General features: G+C 36.4%; 1 protein-coding gene across 1 annotated transcript in view; it reads right to left on the bottom strand.

Annotated features, from left to right (window-relative positions):
• The window catches only part of ATRNL1 (attractin like 1), a 578768-nt gene that overhangs the window by 57713 nt on the left and 499734 nt on the right, over positions 1-21321 (bottom strand). The window lies entirely within an intron of this gene.

Below are 21321 nucleotides of genomic sequence, written 5' to 3' on the forward strand. Positions count from 1 at the left end.
GACATGATACATGTCTTTTTCTCTGGGTGGTTACGAAGACAAGAGCACAGCAATCTTCTTCACAACCAATACATTGCCATTGAAGATATATTTTCTTTTGTTTTCTAATCTTTAGGAGCCATAAAAACCAGACTGTTTCAACAAGCTTTTGGAATCTGAATTTAAAAAATGGTACCGTTTGGAAAATTGAAGTAGCACAGACCATTTTTAAAAATCTGGCTTTTTAAACTCATCTTGGTATTTTGAATGAGCGGAGGTTTATTCCTTTTAAAATCTAATTCTTAGATTTACCATCAAAGGCATAAGTGGGTGAAACAAACAAACAAACAAACAAAACTGCCTGGCAATTCAAATAAATTGTATTGTTTATAATTTTCTCACAGAGTTGTTTCTGTGTATAGCATCCTTTTGCTGCTAAGTTATTGCTTTCCTACTTTTGAGATGACGGAAAACAATGTTTCTGTTATTTCACGATGTAGAGCTCTGCCCAAGGACAGAAATGTCTGCCATAACTGCAAATGATAGCAAAGCTGCGGGGGGGGGGGGGGGACCTATGATCGTTTCATCAACTCCCCAAATTTTGCTTTCTTTTTTTAAAGTCAAAAAGTTTGAAAATATACTTTCCGATTTACTCTTCTCGTGCTCGGATATAGTTTTTGTTTTATTTGTAAAAGTCAGATCCAAAATGGGAGAACTCCAACTTTGCTCTCAGTTCAAAGTGGTTTCATACAATACTTGGAAATTTATTTATTTGACTTTTTTGCCGCCTAATCCCGAAAGACTTAGGACGTCTTACAATAATGAGATTATTCAGCCACCAAATATACAGGCAGTCCTTGTTTAGATGCCACAATTGGAAAAGAGTAATTTAGTTGTTAAGCAAGGCAATTCCTAAATTAAATTAAAACTGTGCTTATGATCATATTTCAGCTTTTTTTGCTTTTCAGGCCTGTGAAAGCTACAAATGCACATTAATTTCATAGTTAATTTTTTACCATCTTTGTATCAATGAGTGGCCACTAAAGGTGGGCTATCCATTACAGTCACAAAAGTTTACCCCAGAGACATTACATTACATACGGGAATACAGTGTTCCCTCAATTTTTGTGGGTTCGAACTTCATGAATAGCCTACACCACGGTTTTTCAAAAAATATTAATTAAAAAATACTTCGCGGTTTTTTTCCTATACCACGGTTTTTCCACCCAATGACGTCATATGTCATTGCCAAACTAATAATTTTTGCAAATAAATAACAAAAAAAATAATTATTGTTAATAAATAATTATGTTTATAAATATCAGGATCACTAGGTATCTTATTCAATGGTGAGTACCAGTAATAATGGTGAGAAAATGGTTGTTAAGGGAATGGGAAATGGTAATTTAGGGGTTTAAAGTGTTAAGGAAAGGCTTATGATACTGTTCATAGCCAAAAATGGTGTATTTACTTCCGCATCTCTACTTCGCAGAAATTCGACTTTCGCGGGCGGTCTCGGAACGCATCCCCCGCGGAAATCGAGGGAACACTGTATAGGCCGAATCAGAAAAGCAAGGGATAGAATGCTAATCTGTGAAAATTATATAGCTGTTTAGTCATCATCACTGCCATTTGATATGTAAAGTGCCTATATCTATATGAAGCTTTCTTAATTTCTGCCTACTGGAACATCATGTTGGAGTGTCACTTGGAATGTCCAACAGGTGGCCTGGATGTGTCATGCATAGGCCATGACCACACTGGCTCCACAAAAGCAAAAAAAAAATCACATAATATGATCGAGTTTGACACCCATGATGAACATGTATAAGTGACCTAGTTTGATGGAATTGTCACAGAATTCAATAAAGTTAATTCAGCTATTTGATTAGAAAGCTATGAATATTCTGATCACAGAGAATATTGTTGTAAGGCTAGACACTGTACAGTGAAGTGGAAAACATTTTAAAGGAATGCTGTAAGAAAAGAAATGCATAAAAAATAGATATGGCATATAGGAAGGACAACCCCAATGGGAGAATGTTTTAATTTAATTCCATATTTTCTTTTTCATTGTAATATCAAAAGTAAAGAAGAAGAAAAAACCCAAATGAAAATTCAGCAAGCTCATGTAAAATCTGAATTTATTTATAAAATTGGCTATATTCCTACGGGATGTCTCTTGTAATATTAAAGACAAATTGTGTGCTGTTTTGTTGCTTATTGTATACATGATATGATTGAATTTTGAAAACTATAAAGTTTTATTTTTTATTACTTACTAGGTGTACCCAGCCATGTGTTGTTATGGCTCAGTCTGGTTTGTCTGGTTTCTTGACTCTAGAACATGTAACATATAATTGTCCACGTGACAAGCAATTCATGTAGATCTAAACAGTACACACGTATTCGAATACAACACTGTGTCAAAATTTAAAAGCAATTGGTGAAGGTGGTCCTGTTTTAAGCACTTGCATGTTTTTACCTGTCACAGGTGTGACATCTATATAATATAATAGGTATATAAACACACACACACATGTATTCAAATGTGTCAAAATTTCAAAGCAATTGGTGAAGGTCCTGTTTGTTTTTACCTGCCACAGGTGTGACGTCTATAGGTCCATAAAAACATACACGTCTAATGATTAAGGCACCAGGCTAGAAACCAGAAGATTATGAGTTTTATTCCTGCTTTAGATATGAAAGAGACCTGGGTAACTTTGGTCTAGTCACTATCTCTCAGTCCTACTTATAGAGTTGTTCTTGACAATAAGAAGAATAAATGTTTGTTCGTTTGTTTGATTGATTGATTTTTAATGCCGGCCTTCTCCTTAGATTCAGGGCAGCTTACAACGTGTTAGTAATAGCACTTTTTAACAGAGCCAGCATATTGCCCCCACAATCCGGGTCCTCATTTTACCCACCTTGGAAGGATGGAAGGCTGAGTCAACCTTGAGCCAGTGATGAGATTTGAAACGCTGACCTGCAGATCCAGCTTTAGTGGCCTGCAGTACTGCACTCTACCCACTGCACCACCTCGCCTCACTCTAATAGAAACTAATATGTTCCTTCTTCTTCCTATTATATGTTTGCTGATTCATTTATAAAAATAAAGACAGGAAAAAAAATCAAGTTAAACAAATAAATTGATAAGAAGATTGGCAGAAAAAAGAAAGAGCTCTTCTTGTACATTTTTTTAAATAGAAAAGTTGTCCCTTATATTATTCTCCAGATTTACTATGAGTTACTATTGATATGTGGTATTCAGCAGAGGTCTCCAAACTCTGGACCTTGAACCAACACTGGGCAGCGGCATGCCAGAAACAGGGCTGCACAAAGACGTGAAGCCCCATCCGCAGGAGACAGGCAGCACGTGAAACCACACCTCTTCTGGTGAGCGGAAAAATCTCTTTCCATGGAACCAATCCTTGGTGCCCAAAAGGTTGGAGGCCACTGGTATACATTATAGCCAATGCTTATGAAGATCCTATATAGTGACCAAGACATTTACATATAACGTGACAGTTCACCCCATATTAATATATAATGGCATGGGACCAGATTACTTACGGGACTGCCTCCTGCCGCATGAATCCCAGCGACCAGTTAGGTCCTACAGAGTCGACCTTCTCCAGGTCCTGTCAACTAAAGAATGTCTCTTGGCAGGACCCAGGGGAAGGGCCTTCTCTGTGGGTGCCCTGGCCCTCTGGAATCCCTCCAGAGATTCGTGTTGCTCCCACCCTCCCTGCCTTCCATAAGAGTCTAAAGACTCATTTATGCTGCCAGGCCTGGGGTCATTAGATTCTACCCCCTGGCCAATGAATGTATAGTGGGCTTGTTTGAATGGACATGTATGTATGCTAATATGCTTTTTTAGTTTTTTAATTTAATTCTTAATTTTAATTTTAATTAATCATATCTCGATGTGGGTTGGTCTGAAAGAGAGAGAGATAAAAAAAACCCTGACTGGCTGAAAGTCATTCAGTTGGCTTTCATGCTTAAGGTTGGACTAGAACTCACAATCTCCTGGTTTCCAGTCTAATGCTTAACCAATAGAGCATGGGTGTTAAATACGTGGTATGATAACCCTTTGCGGAGCTGGGGTGGGCGTGGCCGGCATGTGACATATCCAGCTTTCAAAATGTGAGTTTGACACCCTTTCATTAGACTAAATCACCTATCTTCACATTTATAATATTTCTTAAATTACAAAGGATTCACTAGTACACTGGTATATAGTATGAGTGTTTTCGTTTCCATTTCACAAATATGCAAATGAAATGCACAAAGTTTAAAGGAAATGATTAAAATTACACAAAATATATAAGAACACAAAAAAGTTAATAATAAAATTCAGTCGCTGCTCGCTTCCCCCTATACAGTTGTCTTGCTTGGACTTTTTTCTCCCCAGCTGCTTCCTTGACATGACAAGAGAAGGTCAAAGTCTCTGTCAATGAGGTCAGAAGTTGCCAGAATGAGAACAAAGAATTGGATGTCTGAGTGCCTTTCTTTATAAGCATAATGAAGGAAAGGAATGAATCCAAATTATCGTGAATGCATGTCAAATGTGGGAGAAAAAGAAAAGTAGCTACTGCCATGTGTGCTTTCCATTAGAAAATCTCATTGGATGAAGATTAATGTAGCTACAAATCCTTCTAGGTGGCTGCCCAGCATTTCCTTCTTAATTACTTTTCGTTAGACAAGCAATTATTTTGAAGAGATTCTGCAGGTCTTCAAAATGGGAAACTGCATCTAAATCATTTCAATTTTTTTGTAAGTAAATTTTGTACTTCAGAGTCTGCAGCAGACTGCAAAAGGAAAAAAAAAAGGCCTTTCTTTCATTTTTCTAAATGTGTGGGGAAAGAGTCCCTCTGTGAGTTAAATGGATGGTATGTACATTTAACAAACAAACAAAGAGGAAGACAAGTTCCATTTAAAGTCTATTTACTGCATGCAGGATGGATGATTTACCAAAAAAACCTTTGCTTTTCTGTTCCCTTAGGGATGAATGAGAAATGTTATTTAATGTTTTCTAAAACATGTCCTTTGTTATATTTTATTTCCTTATTGTTCCAGATAATCTAAAGTTTTTAGATTAATCCATCATCTCCAATATTTTTCTTAACCTTTTATTTTTCATTTTAGGAAATATAAGACTCTGACCCTTAACTTCTGCTGTTCAGTTAATTAGCACTCAGCAATTTGCATCTAGGATGCATTTCACTGATTACCCAATCATACATGCAAAATTAGGTTACTCCATTATATTAACTGTGAACTAAAAAACATGCTGGGAGTTAAAGGAAGAAATCTGTAGGATTTAAAATTCTATTTGCAGCTGGCATAACTTTGCCTTTGCTCATAGAGTCAATCGGGTCTTAACTGTTCATTAAACATTTCAAAATGTTAATGTTTGGTGATCTTTGTGTATACCTGGCTCACTCAAAAGCAGGATCTTCCTATGTTTATTTTAATTGCCCAACACAAAAAAAATGAAACACTTGAAATTAAATGTCTGCAATATAAAAGTTGTTTTTCTGTGATCCAGTTTCAATCACTTCTGTCCTAGTTTATTTTTTAGGAATTCTGCCTGCTAAAAAACTGCCTGCAATCTTAATGGGTTTTCCCTGTCCATATATAGAATTTGAAATTCTTCTCTCATGGATTAATAGACTTATGAGTTTATTTGGAAAAAAAAGTCAATTGTAATTACAAGAACTTGGGGAGGATAAAGTGACATTGAAAATTTGCTAAATAAGTAATCAACATTATTGGGAATTTTACCTTGAATGAAAATAGGTAAGAGGAGATATGATAAGGATGTTTAAAACATTTTGTGGTATGGACTATGTAGTCAGAGGGAAGTATTTATCTCTCTTTTATAGTTGTGGATTTTAGGGAATTTACTGAAGCTAATTCCAGCATAATAAAGTAAGTACTGTACTTCTTTATACAAGACATTAATAAGTATGGGAATCCTTTCCATCAGATATATGTATTCAAGTTGATATTGCAGTTTTGATTTTTATTTTCCTGCATGATAATTTCAGCAACTAGACATAGCAGGGGCAACCTCTCCGCGGCACTAGACCCCGGAGAGCTCCTTGGTTTACGGAGGAGCTCCGGGAGTTGAAACAACAGAAGAGACGTCTAGAGAAGCGATAGAGTAAGAGTAAGTCCAAATCCGATCGAACACTTGTAAGAGCTCATATTAAGACTTACAAGACTTACTGGATCTGTGTCCTTCCTCGCTGGTTTCGGCCAGCAGGGAGGTGACACAGAGCTGGATCCAGGAGATTATCAATGCTTCTTTGGGGAGGGGGTCCTTCCTGGCTCCCTAGAAGGTGGCACTCATGCGCCCCCTCCTCAAGAAGCCTTCCCTGGATCCAGCCATTCTCAACAACTATCGTCCAGTCTCCAACCTTCCCTTTATGGGGAAGGTTGTTGAGAAGGTGGGGGCGCTCCAGCTCCAGTGGTCCTTGAAAGAAGCCAATTATTTATGCCCTCAGCTGTCAGGATTCATGCCCAGCTACAGCATAGAAACTGCTTTGGTCGCGTTGATGGATGATCTCTGGCGAGCCCGGGACAGGGGTTTATCTTCTGTCCTGGTGCTTCTCGACCTTTCAGCGGCTTTCGATACTATCGACCATGGTATTCTTCTGCCCGGCTGGAGGGGTTGGGAGTGGGAGACACTATTCTTTGGTGGTTCTCCTCCTACCTCTCCAGTTGGTCGCAGTCAGTGTTAGTGGGGGGTCAGAGGTCAACCTCTAGGTTCCTCCCTTGTGGGGTGCCTCAGGGGTCGGTCCTCTCCCCCCTGCTATTTAATATCTACATGAAACCGCTGGGTGAGATCATCCAGGGTATGGGGTGAGGTATCATCAGTACGCTGATGATACCCAGCTGTACATCTCCAACCCCATGTCCAGTCAATGAAGCAGTGGAAGTGATGTGCCGGTTGCAGAGAGTTGGCCTTCTCCAAGTCGTCTGGCGGGACCCAGGGGAAGAGCCTTCTCTGTGGCGGCCCAGACCCTCTGGAGCCAACTCCCTCCCAGAGATTAGGATTGCCCCTACCCTCCTTGCCTTTCGCAAACTCCTTAAAACCCACCTCTGCCATCAGGCATGAGGAAATTGATTTCCCTGGGCCATTCCCGCTTTATGTATGGTTTGTATGACACATATGATTGTTTTTATATTAAGGATTTAAAATTGTTTTTTAATGATTGGATTTGTATTGTTCTGTTGCTGTGAGCCACCCCGAGTCTTTGGAGAGGGACGGCATACAAATCTAATAAATAAATAAATAAATAAATAAATAAACAAACAAACAAACAAATAAATATTTGATTATGTTATAAAGTCCATTAGTACTTTGAAATGTGCTCAGATTTTCTTCAGTATCATACAATCTGAGAGGCCTATCATCATTCAGTGCTATATTATTAATATGTTTTTACTGTTCATAAGAGTTCCTTGGTAAAATACAGAAAAAGTTTATTGTTACCTTCTCCCATACAATAAGAAATAATACTTGTGTCACAAAATGTCACTGTCACAAAATGTATTATCTTCGTCCTATATTTATTGGTACTTCCCAATATAACTGTCTGCTTGCTTTTAGTAGGTAGCTGGCACGACCTCCCATGTTTGAGTGGTTCTGCCTGGATTACATACTCTTGGCATACCCTTTGGGGTTCTTCATTCATCCCTCCCAGAAATATCCTATCAGCAGCTTGATGAGATAGCTTAGCAGGACTTGAGAGAGTAAGATTCTCTGCATCCATAAAACAGCAGTTTCAGGCTTCTGTTTTAAAACGGAATACTTGTTTACTTCAACAGGAAAGGATTTGTCTAGAATGAATTACTCTTGTTGGTTTGAACTCCAAGCTTGGCAATATGGTTGCAAACGTTTTGTTCCCATTCGAGGAGACATCTTCAGAATACTATGGATTGTATTTGTCTGGGAGAGCACTGGCTTTAAATACCTTTCGGAGTCCTGGTCTCATTTGGAGTTGTGTGACTGACTGGCCACAGTCGCTGAGTCATAGTCCAACATTTAAGTTGTCCCCTAGAATGGAGATGAAACGTTTGCAACCAAATTGTCAAGCTTGGAGCTCAAACCAACAACATAACTACCAACCCGAGCTATTAATATTCAAAGACATTTTAACCAAATTGAATAAATGTATGCCGGTCATCCAAAACAATAAAGATTTTTATAATTAGAATTATAAATTTAATTTTCCTCAAATATATCTGATCTCCATTTTATTTTAGACCAATTTATTTTAAAAGACAAATCGAGACTACTGATAAGAATGTTAGCTTTAGGACTTATATATGGAAGGTAAAAATAATGAAGGTTCACTTTTAAAACTATCCACATTTGTATACAGTAATTTGCATTTCTTTATAATTTTATTTGAATGAACAGATAGCATTATGCACCAACAAGTATTCTGATTTTGGTAAAGCTGTATCTTATTACAAAACTTTGGAACTGGCCTAAGATTTTCAACAGTATTTCTTAATCAAATCCTGTGTGACATGGTCTATTGCATATTCTTATTTTACTTAGAATTTATTTTATTTTATCTAGTTTATTTTCTGCTTTTGTATAAATCAGTTGATTTTTTTGCCATTTGAATATCTACCAACCTGGCATGCATTGCAGAACTGCAGATGTTATTAGCTTGTTTTTCCCACAATGATTTTCTCAATTGTACCCTTCAAACAGGCGTTGTTAGTTTTCTGTAATAGCTTGCATTCATTTTGAAAGCTTGCGGCTTCGTGCATAGAGCAATTAAGTTTTGGCTTCTTGCTATTATGACAGTACTTTTTCCTTAAGAAAAAGTGGATACGTGTGTATACATCTATAGAAAAAACTATCTTCATCAGATAGTATTAATTTTGTTTAAATAGCCTTCTATTAAAACATACTGTACTTCACAAATTTGGTTTCAATGATAATTCTTTTGAAACTTAAGTGAAATTAAAGAAGAATAAACCAAAGTCTAAGAAATAGAACTAAAACAGTCCAGTTATTTTCCTTTTTGTTTTATTATATTTTGTAATTTATTTTACCATGTAAATTTAATGCAAAATGACACATACACTATCAGTATGTACCTGGCATTAGATTTTTTAAAAGTACCTATCTATGTTTTACCAGGATGTCAGTTCAATAAGTAAAATCCATATGCCTATATTGTTTATATTGTACTATGTGTTTTCCATACATAAGACCACCAATGTCAGTATGCATTGGTCCCCCAAAACTATATAATTGAATAGAAAAAGTAACAGTATGCAAAGAATTAAAATTAATGTTATAAAAATATGTGTTCTGATAGCTCATAGCAAAACGGCTGGATTGCAAGACTCAAAACTGTTTTCAAAATCCACTGTCCTTGGTCATCTTTCTCAGATATGAAGCTTCTCTGAGAATCTGCAACATGCAAACCGTTGTATTTGCTTGTCAATATCAACATATACCATTGAGCACAAGGCATGGTATCTTGGTTGGAAGAGATAGTACTGCATTCAGTGATCAACAGATCCATTCCCAAACCAGAATGACACTTATAGTAAACCACCCAAATTATGGTCTCTCTGGATTGGTGAAACCATGGAAGTGAAGAGATTGAAGTATAATTGTTATCACTTAAATCAGAGATGTCAAACTATCATACATAGGCTCCGCCAAGGCAAAAAACATCACAATATGTCATGTGACATGATCAAGTTTGACACCCTTGAGTTAAACATTTCCTTTCAGAATGAAAAAAGGATAGAACACAATTTGTGTCATCATATGTTTGGCAATGATGATTATTTTCACTAAATTTTTATTACAATTAGTAACAATCATCCCCTTTTCCATCCCAATCATTTCTTTTTTTTAACAATGTATTTCAATCTTGCATTTGCTTAAAGGCCAAAATTTTTTAGTTGTTCTAATTTTTTTATTTAAATCTCGTTTCTCATTTATTTATCACTCTTGCAAAGCATTTATTATATATCAGGAGCTTCTATTTATTTTAACTATAAATAATTGTAAATAATATATCATTGTAAATAATATATAACTTGCCTGTCTTTTGTTCTCGTAATCAGTATTCTCTTTCCATTACATTTTGTCTCTACAGAGAGATTGTGTGTGTGTGTGTGTGTGTGTGTGTATCTTAGAACATTATGAAAAATCTGTGAAAGATTGCACACACAAAAGATTATTGATGGTTACACTGTAGAAATGGTTGGAAAAAATAGTTGCCTACACTCCCAGAAAAATATTACTTGAAAATTACAGCATTTATTCTTATGAAATTTGGCACACTTCATAATCTTATAACAATTTGATTTCCTTATACCTTTTGCTAAGTACTGTGCAGAATCCTTGAGTTATCAAATACAGTAATACCTCGTCTTAAGAACTTAATTGGTTCTGGGAGGAGGTTTGTAAGGCGAAACAATGTTTCCTATAGGAAACAATGTAAAATCAATTAATGCATGCAAGCAAACCCCCCCCCCCCGCAAAAACGGCGGTCCACTGGGCACCACCGCCCGACTGTCACCTTTTGAAACAGCCGGGCGCTTCTCAGCGTTCCCCCGAATGCCAAACCCGGAAGTTCGGCAAAAGTTCAGGTTCGGCATTCGGGTTCAGAAGGCTGCCGAGAAGCCCCGCCGCCTGGCTGTCACCTTGCCAGAAGAGTCGCAGAGCTGTCGGCCAGTCGGGAAGCTCAAAAGGAGGTGGGGAATCCCAATAGAGAATTCCATGGGCAGAGATTTGACGTCACGAAGACGTCCTTCCTGGCCGGCCAAAACCTGGCACTTCTCGGCGGCCTCCCAAACCCAAACGCCGAACCTGAGCTTTTGCCAAACTTCTGGGTTTGGCGTTCAGGAGAACGCCGAGAAGCCCCCCGGCTGTTTTAAAAGGCGATAGTTGGGCGGCGGGGCTTCTCAGCGGCCTCCCGAACACTGAACCTGTAAGTTTGGCAAAAGTTCGGGTTCGGCGTTGGGGAGAACGCCGAGAAGCCCCCCCGGCTGTTTCAAAAGGCGACAGCCGGGCGGCGGGGCTTCTTGGCGGCCTTACAAACCCAAACGCTAAACCCGAACTTTTGCCGAACTTCCAGGTTCAGCGTTCTGGTGGCGGGTTCGTAAGTTGAAAAAAGTTCGTAAGAGGCAAAAATTTTCCGAACCCCGGGTTTATATCTCGAAAAGTTTGCATGACGAGGGGTTCGTATCACAAGGTAGTACTGTATATGTACAAAGAAAATGTCAGATTCCAGCAGACATCCAGGAGATATGAGTAATTGCTCAGTCATACAAAACAGATACATTAAAGTTCAATTAGAGTTTACTTTAGAAATAGCACAGTCAAGTTAAACAGTCAATATCTCTCCATACAATAATAACACACATAGCTTACTACATCAGTCACAGTAAATCAGCAGAAAGAACGGAGAGAGCAGAGAGAGAGACTCATGCTTTCTGGCTCCCTCTTATGGCAACCTGCAATACTACTTCTTAAAGCTATAGTACTTCAATACAAAAAAACATTCATTATTAGTTTGTTTATATATTGCCAACCCAACTGTTTTGTACATAGTACTAACATTCTTCCCTTTGGGTGGTCAATGTATAGCACTTTACATTTTTAGGTTATAACTTTCACAACATTCTTTATGCTTAATAGCACTTTGAATCTTTGTAAATTGATCTGCAATATTGTTTTCACTTGTACAATATTCTAATTTTATCATATTACTTTGCACATATTGTCTAACAATTATATAACTTAGGTCAGTATGTTTTGACCTTGTCTTTACAGCTAAATTATTAGCCATACTAATTGCAGATTGATTGTCTCCAAACACAGTAAATGGTTCCTGTACAGTAATTCCTATATTCTTTAACAATTGTTTATAATACATCAACTCTGTATACATTAATGATTAACTTGAGAATTCTTCTTCCATAGTGGATAAACTAATATGTTATGATGTAATAGATTTCCACCGTATTAAAGCATTACCCAACATTACCACTATACTTGATGTTGACTTACTAGTCATTGTATCAGTAGCAAAACCTGTATCAGCATATGCAGTTAACATTAGTTCATTCCTTGGTTCCAACTATAAAGAATAATGTATTGTGTACTTTAAATATCTAAGTATTTGCTTAGCTGCTTGCCAATGCCTTTCATTTGGTTCAGCATTATATCTAGCCAATTGATTTACACTGTAAGATATATCTTGTCTAGACCAATTACTCAAATATGAGAGACTACCAATTAGAGATTGATACATTTACTTATCAAATAAAGGACATAAGCTCGTAAGCTCCTTAAAACCCACCTCTGCCATCAGGCATGGGGGAACTGAGATATTCTTTCCCCCTGGGCCTCTACAGTTTATGCATGGTATATCAGTATGTATGTCTGGTTTTTATAATAAGGGTTTTTAGTTGTTTTATTATTGGATTGCTACATATTGTTTTTATTACTGTTGTTAGCCGCCCCGAGTCCACGGAGAGGGGCGGCATACAAATCCAATAAATAATAATAATAATTTAATATCACGTGTAAATCCCTGATCCATTGGTGTCTTAGCAGTTTTACAATTCTCCATGTTATATCTTTTTAACAATTGGCTAATCTTCTTAGCTGGTGAAATTTTGAATCCTCTATTTGTCTTTATTATATCAAGACCCAAATAATGTTTAAACTCACCTAAATTTCTAGTCATGAACTTTCCCTGCAATTTAGAAACAATATCATTTGCTTCTTGTTCAGTCTTTGTTATAACTGCTATATCATCTATATATAATAGCAACAGAGAAATCAAACCAACTTTCTCCGAAATAAACAAAGATCAGCTATACTAGCTTTAAAATCCATATAAATTAATTATTTTACAATACACTTATTTCATTCATAACCTAATTGCTTTAAACCATAAAGACTTTTCTTTAATTTCCAATAACCAGTTTTTCCATAATCTTTAAAACCTAATGGCTTTGTCATATAAATGGTATGTTGTAAAGGTTCATGTAGATATGCATTTAAAACACATCTACTCTTGGCTGCCCACACCAATGCTGCTCTTAAAGTATTTGCTCTCAGACTAGGTGCAAATATCTCATCCTAATCCTTATCTGATTTAGCAAATCCCTAAGCAACTAATCTTGCTGTCTAGAACTCTTTTTTGTGATCCGTGGGATGTTTAATAGTCACCTCTAAAATCACAATTCAAATGCATCCATCCTTCTCCTATCTGCTTTTTTCAGAGTCCAAGTTTCATAGCCATGGGTAGCAATTGGAAAAACTATTGCATTAACTAATCTGCATTTGGTTGTGAGGCTGATGTCTTTACTTTTCCATGGGTTATTCATACTAGACATTGCAGTTTTTCCAAGTGCTATATGCTTTCTGATCTCAAGGCTGCAGTTACCACTTCGGTTGATTTTAGAGCCCAGGAAGATGAAATCCCTTTACTGTTTTGAAGGCCTCATTGCTGATTTGCACTCTGACCTATGTGTTCTCTGCAATTGTCATTATCTTTGTTGTCTTGATGTTCATGTACAGTCCAGATTTTTTTACTTTAATTTTTGACTCTCAGGAATAGCCATTGCAGAACCTCTTTGCTTTCTGCAAGCAATGTTTTATGATCTTCATATTGGAGGTTATTGATATTCCTATTAATGATTTTTACCCTGCGATAAATTCACGTAAATGTGCGATTTCCCTTGTGCTATCACTCTGCTGAACACATAATTCCCACAGTACTATTTTATGACTAAGTATATTAACCCATGTAGTATGGCTGAATTATTATTACCCTTCTCATCTTTTCTACCACCTTTGCTTATTGGTAATATTATGATTATGATTATTCTGTTGTTTTGCAGGTGCAGCGAGAGCTTATGCACCACAGACAAATTTTTCAAGCATCGTACCATGCTTGGCCAAATGTTCTGTTCTGTTCCGTTCCATTCTATTCCATAGATGTACTGCATATAAATCAATATAAAAATTTTCATATCAATTATATTGATTAGAGACTATAGTTGTGCCAGAGGTGAAATTCAGCAAGTTCTGATAGGTAGAAGAAATTTTGAGTAGTTCAGAGAACCAGCAATTACTATATCTGTCTGGCCCCAGAGTGGGGTGGGAATGAAGATTTTGCAGTATCCTTCCACTGGAGTGGGAAAGGAATGGAGATTTTGCAGTATTCTTCCACTGGAGTGGAGAAGGAATGGAGTATCCTTCCCCTGTCATGCCCACCAAGCCACTGTCACAGAACCGGTAGGGGAAAAAAATTGAATTTTACCCTTGAGTTGTGGCAAATTGACAGAGGTCTATTGCTATAAAGATGATGCTTATGTATGCTTTTGAAGAATGGAGAGCTTAGTAAGATTCCCATCATTTCTTCAATGTAATTCCTTAGAGATATAAATCTTAGTAATCAGTTTAACAGCTCATTATATGTATATGTAAAACAGCACTTTCAAGAAAGTGTTCATCATGGATAAAATTAATCATTTCCAGGCAAATCAATTAATATGTGGCAATTCTGCAGTGAAGCACAAAGTTTGATGTTTAACCTATAAGAAAGATATCTTGAACTTTCCTATATACATTTATCTAACCTAATTGCTTTTTTAACATAATTAATTTAGTAAGTGACTGCTTAAATTTACAAAGGGTCTGCTCTATTTTCAATATGGGAAAAGAAATATACAGAGTTCCCTCGATTTCCGCGGGGGATGCGTTCTGAGACTGCCCGCGAAAGTCGAATTTCCGCGAAGTAGAGATGCGGAAGTAAATACACTATTTTTGGCTATGGACAGTATCACAAGCCTTCCCTTAACACTTTAAACCCCTAAATTACCATTTCCCATTTCCTTAACAACCATTTACTCACCATTATTACTGGTACTCACCATTGAATAAAGACACTTAGTGATCCTGATATTTATAAACATAATTATTTATTAACAATAATTATTTTTGTTGTTATTTATTTGCAAAAAATATTACTTTTGCGATGACATATGACGTAATTGGGTGGGAAAAACCGTGGTATAGGAAAAAAACCGCGAAGTATTTTTTAATTAATATTTTTTGAAAAACCGTGGTATAGGCTATTCGCGAAGTTCGAACCCACGAAAATCGAGGGAACACTGTACAGGCAATAGGAATGTCTTGATTACAATAATGTTTTGAAAATTGTGTAAAGCTTCATATAAGTAGAGGCTTTGATTTAACAAAGCTGAAGTTTAATTATCCCACTGAAATATATTTGTGAACCAAATGAGATTGGATTCTGAAGCAGCAAATCATATTATAGAATAGAACACTTCCTGCATTACTACAACTCTTTTTTTTTTTTTTACAATATTTGCTATTTCTATCATACAAAGAGATATTGACAAAATTAAACGGGTCCAAAGACGGGCTACAAGAATGGTGGAAGGTCTTAAGCATAGAACGTATCAGGAAAGACTTAATGAACTCAATCTGTATAGTCTGGAGGACAGAAGGAAAAGGGGGGACATGATCGAAACATTTAAATATGTTAAAGGGTTAAATAAGGTTCAGGAGGGAAGTGTTTTTAATAGGAAAGTGAACACAAGAACAAGGGGACACAATCTGAAGATAGTTGGGGGAACATGAGAAAATATTATTTTACTGAAAGAGTAGTAGATCCTTGGAACAAACTTCCAGCAGACGTGGTTGGTAAATTCACAGTAACTGAATTTAAACATGCCTGGGATAAACATATATCCATTGTAAGATAAAATACAGGAAATAGTATAAGGGCAGACTAGATGGACCATGAGGTCTTTTTCTGCCGTCAGTATTTTATGTTTCTATGTTTCTATCTTTATAATGATGCAGGGAAACTCTTTTAAAAATTTATGGTAGTGAACAGGGGTGGGTTCCACTTACCTTCCCCACTGGTTCCCATTGTGACATTCTGCTCGCTACGCTCAAGTGCACACATGCATCTCCTCACACAATTATGCTTCTGTGAATGCTCAGGAGCAAGAATCAGCCGAAAACACAGCTGAGTTGATCAGCTGTGCTTCAGACGAAGAAATAAAGGTCAGTATTAACCCAAGGGTGCTCAGGAGGGCCATTTTTTGAGCAGCTGAATGTTTTTTTGAGCAGCTGGTGCACATGGACCAGCATCAGCCAATCCAGTTACGTGACGTCACCAGCAGATCGCTACCAGTTCGGGAGATCTGGTCCAAACCCAGAGGAACCCAGCGCTGGTAGTGAAATATCTGAAGATATCCATCTTTTTGTTGTTGTTGTTGTTAGCGGAGTTGGAAGAGACCTTGGAGGTCCTCTAGTTTCCTGCTTAGGCAGAAAACACTATACTACTTCAGACAAATGGTTACCCAACATCTTCTTAAAACCTTCCAGTGTTGGAGCATTCACAACTTCTGGAGGCAAGCTGTTCCATTGATTGATTGTTCTAACTGTCAGGAAATTTCTCCTTAGTTCTAAATTACTTCTCTCCTTGTTTAGTTTCCAACCATTGCTTCTTGTTCTACCCTTAGGTGCTTTGGAGAATAGTTTGATTCCCTCTTCTTTGTGGTAACCCCTGAGATATTGGAACACTACTATTATATCTCCCCTGGTCCTTCTTTTCATTAAACTGAACATACCCAGTTCCTGACGCCGTTCTTCATATGTTTTATCCTCCAGTCCCCTAGTCATTTTTGTTGCTCTTCTCTGCACTTTTTCTAGAGTTTCAACATCCTTTTTACATTGTGCCGACCAAAACTGAATACAGTATTCCAAGTGTCACCTTACCAATGCATTATAAAGTGGTATTAACACTTTACGTGATCTTGATTCTATCCCTCTATTAATGCAGCCTAGAACTGTTTTGACATTTTTGGAAGCTGCTGCACGCTGCTGGCTCATATTTAAGTAGTTGTCCACTAGGACGCCAAGATCTCTCTCACAGTTACTACTGTTGAACAATCTGAAACATGCAAGGATTAAAAAATACTATGTCCCTTAAAGATACATCATCTTTGCTATTTCTATTCATTTCCATCAAAAAATGAAGCTGTTGCAAGAATTTTAGAAATTTCTCATTACAGCCTAGGAACAAATAAATTTAAAATTGAATTATGAATTTTGAAATGGCTCAAATGGAATATAAGTGATTTTGTATCTTAAATACAATAATTCTTCTTTGAATTCTGGATCCTTAATTAGGGTCAATTTACATAAACATATTAAGTTGCCACATCCCACATTTTCGTAGTTTAAGATAAGAATAATTCCTTCATCCTAATAAAATATTATCTGGTTATTTAATGAAACTTGAACCTACAATCAATTAACAGAGCTAAATTAAGAAAAAGTAATTTAAAATATAACATATGCTCAAACCCTCAGATGCAAATAAATTGCTTACAAAAGTACAAAATACAATTAATAAAGCTCCAAATATTTTTATGCTTCAATGATGTTTTCTTTTAAAATACACTATTCATATCGTTATGATAACTGAATTAATATGTTCATCTCTGTTATTTTTTTAAGTTGGGGAAGCCACTCAGATGGAAGCCCCAGAAAAACAATAATCCTATCCTATATTAAAGTGATATCTCACAAAGCTGACTACATGGAACATTCATATAATGAAATGTCCTCACTTTTACTATTTTTCTGTATAACACTGCCTTAACCCTGCTGTTCTGTTCGAAAAAAGTTCCTAATGTTATGTTCCCGGGTCACCCTGACCCGGACCGAAAACTCTTCATTTGCAGTGCTTATGTTTGGTCTTTTTGAAAGCTTTTTTCACCTGGAAACATGTTTGAACATTTCTGCACACAATGGAATGAAAATTGAACTGAAAAAATTAATCCTTATTGGTTTATTTTGCACATAAATGTGCCTCCCCCCCCGTTTTTGTGAAAGTTTTTTCAATTTATGGATAGTTTTGCTTGCAAAATCCATTCTATTTTACTAAAGTTGGTGTGGGATTGGTAGCTTGAACATTTCTGCACACAATGATATGAAAATTGAACTGAGAAAATTAATCCTTATTGGTTTATTTTGCTCATAAATGGGCCCCCATGCTTATACTCAAATAGGCTTATACTCGAGTAGGCTTATACTCGAGTATAAAATGATATGGTCTTATATTCAAAAATAAACCAATAAGAATCATTTTTTTTCAGTTCATTTCTATTTTTCTTATGTTTAGGATTGTTCAATTTAGTATATCAAAACTTTTGAGTTTATTGATAATTTTGCCTGCAAAATGCATTCTATTTTACTATTCTATTTTGGTGTGGGATTGGTAGCTTGAACCTTTCTGAACATAATGATATGAAAATTAAACTGAAAAAATGATCCTTATTGGTTTATTTTGCTCATAAATGGGCCCCCATGCTTATACTCAAATAGGCTTATACTCGAGTAGGCTTATACTCGAGTATAAAACAATAAACCAATAAGAGTCATTTTTTTCAGTTCATTTATATTTTTCTTATGTTCAGGATTGTTCAATTTAGTATATCAAACCTTTTGGGGGGAAATTCCTTAGGGATTTGTAGCCTTAAAAAATATAAATTGACACGAAATTCAAAAAGGATAGGGGGAGGGGCTTTTTGATCAAAATAAAAATATAAGTCTCAATTTTTCCAGTTCAATTTTCATATCATTATGTTCATAAATGTTCAAACTAGTTTTCCAGTGGAAAAAGTTTTCAAAAAGACCAAATTCAAGTACCTAAAAAAAATCATTTTGATCCGGGTCTATATGACCCGAACAGAGTAAATGTGACTTTTTTTTTGCCAAGAAAAAAAATTTTCCCCCACCCCCACAAATATTTTTTTGATGATCAGCATTGTTAAATTGAGTAAATGAATGCGTAAGATTTTAAAGAATATTTCGGATTTGGAGCATAAAAAAATAAAAAGTGAAAATTGTTGCAAGCAGCCAGGGGGGGGGGGGAGGCCTTATTTCTGATGTTAAAAAAACAGTAAGAATCATTTTTTTCAGTTCCTTTATATTTTTCTTATATTCAGAAATGTTCAAGGTACCATTCCCACACCAACTCCAGTAAAATAGACTGCATTTTGCAAGCAAAACTATCCATAAATTGAAAAAACTTTCACAAAAACGGGGGGGGAGGCACATTTATGGGCAAAATAAACCAATAAGGATTAATTTTTTCAGTTCAATTTTCATTCCATTGTGTGAAGAAATGTTCAGACTACTTTCCAAGTGAAAAAAGCTTTCAAAAAGACCAAACATAAGCACTGCAAATGAAGAGTTTTCGGTCCGGGTCAGGGTGACCCGGGAACATAACATTAGGGAGTTTTTTTTTTTCAGCAAGAAAGAAACCTCCCACCCCCCCAAAAAAATTCTCATAGAGAGAACCCCTGAAATGATGAAAAGTCATGAAATTTCAAGTTTCAGATATGCAGGGAAAATTTTTTACAGGGTCTCAAACCTTGATTTCGGGTCTCACAGACCCGAACAGAACAGCAGGGTTAAAAATGGAATATACAATGTCTTTGAAAACTAGGATAATACTACATGAATACATGAATTTTATATTTCTATATTATTTGTGAATTGCTGAGGACTAAATAAGTGGCACCTAAAGGATGCAGTTATAATATAAGAGTATGTGAAATGTTTGCTTACAGCTTTCATTCCCCTTAATTTTTACTTGACAACTACAAGATACATTACAGTAGCAATATCTATATAGGAACTTTTGAAATGGTTTCTTCTTGCAGGACTGAAAGGTGTGAGATGAAAACATTCTTGAAATTGGACAACTGCAAAGTTTTAAGTGCTACCTTTAAGCAAGAACTGTCCATATCATAGTAATAATATAAAGCCTTGACAACTTTCTGACATTTTCGCGAATCAGAAATTGCTCATGAATTAGAATTTCTTCCTGAAATTGTCTGAAGCAAATATAGTTACAAAATGCATGGAGAAAGGGGGTGGATTTGGTTCATTGACGCAGCTATCCTAACATTTAGAAAGTTCTAAATATCACACTAAGTTTACACACAGGTAATTCTTGACTTACAACTCTCTGTTTAGCTACCCTTTAAAGCAGCGGTCCCCAAACTACGGCCCGCGGCCCACATGCGGCCCACTGAGGCCATTTATCCGGCCCGCCAGTGAGTGACAAGAGCACAGGGAAAAGAGAGAGAGTAAGAAAGAAAAGGGAAAGAGAGGGAGGGAAGGAGAAGTGGAGGGGAAGGAAGGAGGGAAGGAAGGAAGGAGAAATGGAGGGAACAAGGAAGAAAGGAAGGAAGGAAGAAAGGAAGGAAGGAAGAATTAAATGAATGGAGGCACAGAGGAAGGAAGGACTGTTTGGGGGGGGGGCAATTTTTTTACATTTTTCTCTCAACATACATTCAAACAACACAGTGTACCATCTAATTTTCCATGAATAAAATGCAGTATTTTGTTAGTAACTAATATCAATCATCAAAAAAGTTGCAAAAGTTTTTTTCTAATTTTCTCATCCAATTACATTCATTTTCTTTTAATTAAATTTCCTCCTTAATGTTCCTTCAAAAAGTGCAACACCAATTATATTTCTAACTTATTAACCAGTATGCCAAAGTGTTTTCTTTTTTCTTTATACATTTTTCATAAGCCAAGAAAACCTTGTATAGCCAATCAGATGTCAACAAAAGAAAATTAAAAACAAAACATAAACATATATGAATTTCAGACCTTCTCCCCCCTCTAAATAGTACATTCCCATTTTGTTTTTTTACTTTAAAACAAGGTATGTGCAGTGCACATAGGAATTTGTTCATAGGTTTTTTTTATAGTCCGGCCCTCCAACAGTCCGAGGGACAGTGAACTGGCCCCCTGTGTAAAAAGTTTGGGGACCCCTGCTTTAAAGTTACAACTTTACTGAAAAAAGTGACTTATGACTGATTCTTGCACTTATAACCGTTATAGCATCCCGATAGTTAACTGATCAAAATCCAGGCACTTGGTAGCTAGTGTGTATTTAAAATGGATGCAATATCCCAAGAAGGTCACCATTTGTGACTCACTTAACAACTGCCTTGCTTGACAGTGGAAATGTTGGTCTCAATTGTGATTAGAAGGATAAACTATAGTTAAAAACTCTCTAGCAATGCAAATGTCATTGGTGTCAGAATAAACAGTGAGCAAGACAAATGTTTAATTAGCAATGGATGATCCCTTTGTCAAATGCTATAAAATATATAAATGAACTGTATCCAAATAAATGAATAGCCCTATCCCACATTCTACACAGGGCAAGAATCTGGATACAAAAAAAGGATTCTTAGACT

The sequence above is a fragment of the Erythrolamprus reginae genome, chromosome 5 (genome assembly GCF_031021105.1).
Source record: "Erythrolamprus reginae isolate rEryReg1 chromosome 5, rEryReg1.hap1, whole genome shotgun sequence".
NCBI classification, from domain to species: Eukaryota; Metazoa; Chordata; class Lepidosauria; order Squamata; family Dipsadidae; genus Erythrolamprus; species Erythrolamprus reginae.